Here is an 8,424-nt window from a genome sequence, read left to right as displayed (position 1 = left end):
TACATATGTCAAATTTTTAAAAGCAATTCCTAAAACTGAAAGAACCCAAACTACCTAAGCATGTCATACACATCTGCAGATACCATGTGACTGCTGGGAATTGAACTCAGAACCTCTGGAAGAGCAGACAGTGCACGTTTGTAATCTTAGCACAGAGGCTGAGGCAGGGGATTGCAAGTTAGAGAGTAGCATGAGCTATGTAATAAGATCCACTTTTGAAAAATGGAATGAGGTGAGGTGAGGTGAGGTGGTGAGGTGAGGTGAGGTGAGGTGAATAATGAATGAATGAATAAATGAATAAATAATGAATGGTAGGGGCTGGAGAGATAGCTTAGCAGTAGGGAGCACTGATTGTTCTTCTGGGTCAGTTCCCAGTGCCCACATGGAAACTCATAACTGTCTATAACCCCAAAAGCTGACAACCTTGCACAGGCATGCATGCAGGCTAGATGCCAATCCACATAAAATAAAGATAATAGTAATAATAAATGGTATATCATCTTTCAGCCTTTGGTTAAGATTTCAAAAATAGCTAAGTGGGCCAGAGCACCCTGGGAAGGACTCCTCAATCTTCCAGTGTTCTCAGAGACATCTTCTGTACCCACACCAATCAGCAGAAACAAGACCTTGACCTTGACAGAGCGCAAGTCATCAGACCACAGACCTGACCCAGAGTCCTCGGGCTACACATAAACTCGCTTTCCTACCTTGGGCAGCTCAATACACGTAGTTTCATGTTTTCATCATCGCGGTGAAAACAACCGCCACTGTCTCACCACAGAGAAAGCCCTGCCAGTGACTTCTCAAATGCCACCCAGGGGATGCAGCTCATTGGCTGACTGTTTGTCTGTGTGTTCAAGGCTCCCCGAACCTCAAAACAGCAAATAAATAAAGCCACATGTGCACTGCTCTCCAGTCCCTGACGGCCAGGCTCCGTTCTCTACACATGTACCTGTTGCTTGAAAAAAATATATATATACCAAGCTCATTCAGCATGGTACCCATGATCCCCCGGAGTTGGAGCTGTGCGTGTCCCGCATTCATTTCCTCTCCTTCCCCCTCTTTTATGCGTGTGGTATAGACATGTGTACATGTTCTGATGGGTCTGGAGGCCGGTGTCTTCCTTCATCAACAGTCATTTACAGAATGGCAGGACCACTCTGTCCCCCAGCCACGTGGAAGGGCTGTCTTCACACCCTCAGCAGAGTTTGGTAGAATCTGTATCTTTGCTTCTTTGTTCAACAAGTGCCCAGTGGTATGTTTTTAACTATGTTTCCCTAAAGAGTAAGGGTGCTACTGGGCCTCTCTGCTGGGGGAGGGGGGGAACTGCCTCAGCTGCCATCTGCAAGGCTTCCTTGACCAGGTGCTTGATGGGAGTTCAGTACAAGTGGGTGTGATTATCAGAATCCAGTGAGCTTGTCCCTGCCTTCCTTTGTTTCATTCAGTTGTCTCAAAAATTAAAGCCAATAGGTTTCAAGGTGGCTTAGTGGGGAAAAGCACTAGAGCTGATGATTTGAGTTCTAGCCCCAGGACCCACAAGGTGGAAGAGGAGATCAGACTCCCCCAGGCTGTCAGGTCCGGTCCCCACCATGATGCATGCATGGACATGCACATGAATAAAAAATAAACTGTAATTTAAAAATAGAGACTATAAAACTACTTGCATGTTTAACAACTTGCTGAAGCACTTAGCAAGAGCGTGTGAATTCCACAGCTTCATGTGAAATACATCATGAAACTGATTGGGGGTGGGGGGTAATGGCACATGCCTATGAGGAAGATGAGGCAGGAGGATCAGGAGTTGATGGCCAGTCTGGGCTGCAAAGCAAGAACCTATCTAGGAAAACAAAAACGGGAAGGACAGGAAGGAAACAGACCAAGAAAGGTATGGACCTACGGGAAGGTGTGTGTTTAAGCCAATACCCTCCACATGAACTAAGAGCGGAGAGAAGGCTAATGGGAGAAGAAAGGGGAGCGACAGCAAGGGGAAGAGGCGGGGGCTGAGGAAGGGGCCTGGTGTATGGAAAACCTTGAGTTCAGTCCCCTGCATAGCAAAAAATAAAAATAAGCAGTATGCAAATATCATAATGGACCTGACTCTGCATATTACTCTAACTTGAAGACCTCAAGAACAGAGTTTGAAGCAGGAGACCAGCTTTGTAGGGCACACGCTAGGCTAGGGTGGTGGGAGGAAGACAGGCCCCAGAAAGCAGAACTGAAGTCAGCTGGCAAGCAGGGCCCAGGCAAGAGCAATGAGAGCCACGATGCCCAAAAGTCGTTTCCGTAGTGATCCTGGCCATAAAGCCGCCATCTCAACCCCAGATTATTTCTTTAATTGACCTTTATCGCCATCTGCTGGCAGAATACAGTATCACCACATCATAGGAGACGGGTTTAGGGGGCAAGGCTTTTGGAAACTGCTGCTCAGGCATTCACAAAGTTCTCTCAACTCCTGTCAGTGTCCCAGACACATGAGGCTCAGACGGAGGGTCACACTTTACTTCACAAGGTCCACGGACATGCGCCTCAGACGTGGGAGTTCTGTGCGGTTTCTCTATTAGCCCAGTTCACTGACCCCAGAGGGGCTTTTCAAACCCTCCTGCTAAAAATGAAAAATACCTGATGTACAGAAAGGAGAAAGACAATTGGGAATAAGGAGGCCTGGGGGAGAAGAGAAGAGCTGCAAGAAGAAAAGGAAGGGAGGGAAAAGGAAGGAGGAAAAGAAAGGAGGGAAGGAGAGGCCCCCACTAAGCATGGTGACTCACCTGCAATCCCAGCACTCTGGAGACTGAGACAGGAGGATTACTAGTTCCAAGCCAACCTCAGCCCGGGCCTGGGAGAAAGAGATGAAGCCATATGAAAATCTGCTATTTTGTATAAATACTATACACTAATTTGTTGTTGGTCTGAAACAGGGTCTCCCTGTGTAGCTACGGCTGTCTTAGAATTCCCTGTGTAGACCAGGCTGACCACAGACTCATAGAGATTCACCTGCCTCTGCCGCCAGAGTGCTGGGACTAGAGGTGTGTGACACCGTGGCTAGCCCCACACCGATTTCGTAATGGGCTGTGTATAGATACATGGTATTACTGCTCCGTAAAGATGAGTGAGAACATGCTAAGATCCAGAGCAACAAAAAGGAAGTGGGGGAGGGGGCTGGAGGCCCTGGGATGCAATGAAACAAGCCAGGCTCAGAAAGACACAACTGCATGCATCTCTCTCATAGCTGGAATCCTAAAAAAAAAAAAAAAAAAAAAAAAAAGTGGGAAAGTGGGACAAGGGAAGGTGACGGGCATGGATACGACATGTGTGTGATTCCTCGTCATCTGGTGCCTGGGGTATGCCTGCCCATGGTCCTCACCCTGCTCAGCTCTCCACTCTGGGGGAGGGGTGCGCATGTTCCGGTGTCTGTGCAGATGGGAGGCCGTGCAGAGCTGTTCCCCTCTGCCTCCATCTGCTTTATCCTCTGAGGCACATTCCCTCCCTGCACCTGGAGCTCCAAGCCTTTCCAGCTAGGCTGGCAGCCAGGAAGCCCCAGGGACCCTCCTCTCTCCACTCCCAACAGCGCTAGGGTTACAGATATTCGAGAGACTGCACCCAGCTTGTCACATGATCGCTGGGGTCTGAGTTCAGGTCCTCGTGGTTGAGCAGCAACCATGAGTGAAGTAAGAGCCCTGATCCTGTATCTTCTCAAATACCCTGGGGACAGCAGGGTTGCCTGTTCCTGCCATTAGAGGCCACACTGAGGACTGATTTTCTGGGTCACACACACACATTTCTTCCCCCACTCCTGCTACCTGGTGTACCCCAATAAAGAAAGGCAGATTGGCTGAGGACAGATAATGGGGTTCTAGTTTGCTCCAGTGGCCCTGTGGTGATTAATGCTAACTGCCAACTTGACAGGACAGAAAAGCATCCAAGAGACAAGGCCCTGGGCATGCTGGTGTGGGACTATCTTTACTCGACTGAGGGGAGAAGACCCACCCTAGAGATGGGCAGCACCATTCTCTGGGCTGGGATCTTGGACTGCAGGAAACAGACAGTGAGCTGAGCACAAACACGTGCCATTCTCTTTCCCAGCCGTGGACTGATGTGGCCAGATGCCTCACGCTCCTGCCGCTGTGATCCCTGCTGTGGTGGACTGCATCCTGCAACTGTGAGCACAGATAAACACCCCCTCCCAGGGCTGGAGTGGTGGCTCAGCAGTTAAGACTACTGACTGCTCTTCTGGAGGATCTGGGTTCAATTCCCAGCACCCACACGGCAGCTCACAACTGTAACTCCAAGATCTGACACCCACAGACATACATGCAGGCAAAACACCAATTCATATAAAATAAAAATAAACACCCCCGCCCTTGGGCAGCTCTTGATTGGGGTGGTCAATCACAGCAGCTGGAAAATGGCTGGAGAAGGGTGACCTGGAAGCTTAATGGTTAGAAATGTCTGAACCTCGGAAACTTTGCAGGAATTCCACAGGACAAGAGCCACCGTACAGCTGAGAGCCACAATGAGCTTCCCCAAAAGGTGAAGGTGGATGTACTCTGCTCAGCAAGAAGACGGAGTCAATAGTGAACAAACACAAGTATAAGACACATCCTCAACTACTGTAGCCCAGGACCTTCCCTACGGAGGGGTAACCCCCAAGTCTATACTCCTGAGCCAATGGTATCTCCTAGCGTTCCTTGTCTCCTCTGTACCCAACAGTAGTGAACACAGGAGGAACCCCATGGCCAAGACCATGAAAATGTCATCACATGGCCCTGTTTTCTCTTTTAGCACTCTTATAGTTCCTATCACTGGCATGGGACACTCCCCACCAAAACCTCAAAGCCAGCAGGGTCGGGGGAGGGGCGGTCATCTACACCCTGAAATCAAGCTTCATTGGGTCAGCATAGCATATAGCCAACTCCATCAGGCAGGGGTGTAGGCACTAGTTTTCCAAATGCTACTCTATTTGGGAGTTCCTTAAAGCTTTTACCTCCCTTCCAACCCCCCAACCCCAGGTAGGGGAGAAAGAAGGCTGGAAAGGAAAAGGGACATGGCCCTCTTTACTTCTTCCTGATGGGTAGGGTCATACAGCTGTCGTCAGGAAGTCCAGAAGTCCGGTAACCAGCAAGCCAGCAAGCAGAGCAAGCAGTCCTCCTCTGCCTCCTCCAAGCGGCCACGCCTTCTTCCTCTGGGCTATCATATTCATACCCCTAAAGTCCTTAGAATTCAACCGATTCCACCTGGCAAAGCCCATGCCTCTGTGCTAAGCAATAATCAGCTGTGAACAAACTAGAATCCCACACTTGGGATTATAACAAAAACATCTTGACATAACATACCTGAGTGTTTAAGGAAACCACGGCTTCCATTGCACAGGGATGCTGTTATTCCACTAGTAAGGCTAAACATCTTCCCCAAGGGGGAAGCTCACCCATAGGCTCAGAGACGTGTTTGTGTCTAAGCACCTCTCTCTCCAGCCAGGTTCTGTCTGATAGACTCTCAAAACTATCCAGAAAACCAACCCCTAACTCACATCCCACCAAACAATAATTACCTAGACTGAGGACCTGCCCACTGCCTATGGGATTTCACCTAAGATAACATGGCTCCTCTGAAGCTGTGTGAGAATGCATCTCTGGGAACCCTCGAAGAGACTCTGACCTTCGAGCCCCTCACGCAACTCCTCTTCCATCCCAGGATCTTCGCTGCTTTCTTTCCAGCGAACTCTCAGGGACAGCTGCAGCTATTAGAAGTATGATGTCATCTTGACTTGACCCAGCGCCTCCAAAGGCCAACAGATACACTAAGTCAAAACAAGCAATGTGTGGATGCAACTGTCCTTCGTAGCCCTGCTGCCTCATACAGACAGAGACGCTGGTGGCTCAGGCCACTGCGTATGTATTTAAACTGTGGCTTCTGCAGCTAGCCAATGCATCAAAGGCGCTATTTCGGACCAGCACCCATCTCACGCAGCTTGAAAACAGGGTCCGTATGAGAGCAAAGCAGAGGCCAGGACTCCCTTTAGAGGGCTTTACCTTTTCGGGGACCAGGGTTGCCATTCAACAGTGGATGACTCATATACAAATGAATTTGAGCTTAGCACCTCTCCCCCAAAAAAATCAGTGGTGATAGCTCAGGATGGCTTGTTTGCTTCTGATGTGTGGCACCTGGCACAGCAAAGCAGTACACCCTGCCACCTAGAGGCGTGGCAGTGATACATCTGGCAGACAAGCCCCACTTAACAAGCTTGTCTCTACAGGCTTCATCTAGGACAAACTCCTGTCTCCGCTGTGTGTGGGGGGAGGACGAGCGCACAGAGAGGAGGAAATGGTGTCGCAGAGCCTCAAGCCAGGTTTGCTCTCCAGCATGCTGGACTTGGGGACAAGAGTTCCTTGATAAGAGGCTGGAGAGATGACTCAGAGGTTAAGAGCACTGTCTGCTCTTCCAGGGGTTCTGAGTTCAATTCCCAGCACCCACATGGTGGCTCATAACCATCTGTAATAAGATCTGGTGCCATCTTCTGGCCTGCTGGCACACATGCAGATAGAGGACTCATACACTCACATATTAAGAAAAAAAAAATTCTTTCATAAGACAGAAGGCCTCTTCTGAGGTTAGCTTTGGCCAGGAGGCATGTGAAAAACAAATTAATGCTATCCTAAGATGTTTGCATTCTATTCCTGGGCTCCTTTAAGTTTTGTCTCAAAAGAGAGCCGCAGCTACAGATGACATTAAGTTTGCTAGTCAGCTGTCTTCCAGACAAGGAAACTGTTCTGAGCAGTCTAGGGACTCAGCGTCATCATGGGTGGCTTTAGAAGGTAGAAGATGAGACAGGAGATAGCTCAGCAGTTAAGGGAACCAGCCAGCCATAACATCCTGTTAGCTCACCAGGACTTTCATGGTGGGAGGAAAGAACCAGCTCCTGCAAGTTATCCTCTGACCTCTGTGCACCTGTGAGCACACACTCGCACGCTTTTAAACTGCTAGAAGATGGCAGCAAAGATGCAAATGACCTCAGAATGTATCTAAGTTGTTACAGAACTAGAAGTGAGAACTCAGAAACAAACAAGGTCAAGGGCTGGTGGTGAGGGTCCTGTTACTGGGAACCGAGGCGGGGGAATCTTTTTATAGAGAGACAGAGCTTGAAGAAAATCAAGACCAGGTTTATGGGAAACACTAAGTCATGAACTTGAATGTCAGCGGAGTAGATCTCAAAGAAATGTGTTGAAGGCAAAGGCTGATTTTTTTCCTTCCTGTTTCTAGAGACGGCAGGCAAGGAGGCCAAGCGGAGAGCTCTGAGCTGAAAAGAACCTGGGACTTGATTCTGGACAGCTTACCTGTCTTTTGTTTCAAACTGTTGAAACAAAATGTTTCGAACTCCATAACTTATATAAACAAGCATTTAGTTCTTGAAGTCTAGAAGCTGGGATGGCCAAGAAAAAGGTGCCAGCCAGTTAGCTGTCTTTAAGGGTTACAACTCTGCCTCTAAACAATACCTCTACCTGCGTCTTCATGCGGACCTGACAAGCCCTGTCTGCCCATGGCAGGATGACAGAAAGCAGTGAGTGAGTGAGCTCCAGCAGACCTTTTGAAGGGGGGCCCCAAGGGGCCACACTAGGAGGCTAGCCACACACTACACTAGGGGCTTGGGTTTTGACAGGGATTTTGGAGTCAGAATCATTCAAACCACAGCAGTCCCCCAGCAGTGAAGGAGCTTAGAGTAGAAACCTTGTCTGGCTTAGCTGGGCTCCCGGCTGACTGTGGCTAAGGCTGGCTGCCTCTGTGAGGCTGGCCTGATGAATTTGAAAAAAAAAAAATCACTCCTATTCCTTCACCTTCCATCTCCTCATCACAAAATGGAAGTCACAACAATGCCGGCCTCTTTAGGGGCATTCTTGTGAGGACTTAATATGCTTAAGTATGTAAAGGAAGAATGGTTTCTATTTAAAAGGTTTTTATATGTGTCCAACATTGTCGAGTTGAAGAACCAAGCGATTCTGGAGAATGTCTATTGGCTTCCTTTAGGTCGTGTGCTCTACTCTCCCCTCCTCCCTGAGGTGGAACACCGTAGCCTGTGCTAAACCAGCCAGCTCCACACCCCAGGCTGGCTCAAGATGTGGCGCGCATAATGTAAGGAAGCCGGGCTCTGTCTAAGAGTGTGGGACAAAGCCTCTCTCTTGTCCCAGTGGGGTATGTACAAAGAAGCCTCCTCAGTCTCCTGAAGAGACCAACAGAAGGGATGAGCCATCGAGGACAAAGTAGAGAAGCAGAAAAGGGGTCCCGAGTTGATTTCTGAATGAAGCCTCCCTGAGGACTTCCCTGAGCTCCGCGCCTTTCCACTAATTTATGGTGACTGTGCTGTTATTATCCAAAGCCAAGTCTCCTAACACACACACACACACACACACACACACACACACACACACACACACA

The sequence above is a fragment of the Psammomys obesus genome, unplaced genomic scaffold (genome assembly GCF_907164565.1).
Source record: "Psammomys obesus unplaced genomic scaffold, mPsaObe1.curated_primary_1811, whole genome shotgun sequence".
NCBI classification, from domain to species: domain Eukaryota; kingdom Metazoa; phylum Chordata; class Mammalia; order Rodentia; family Muridae; genus Psammomys; species Psammomys obesus.
The sequence above is the reverse complement of the archived record's forward strand: the minus strand, read 5'-3'. Positions refer to the sequence as shown.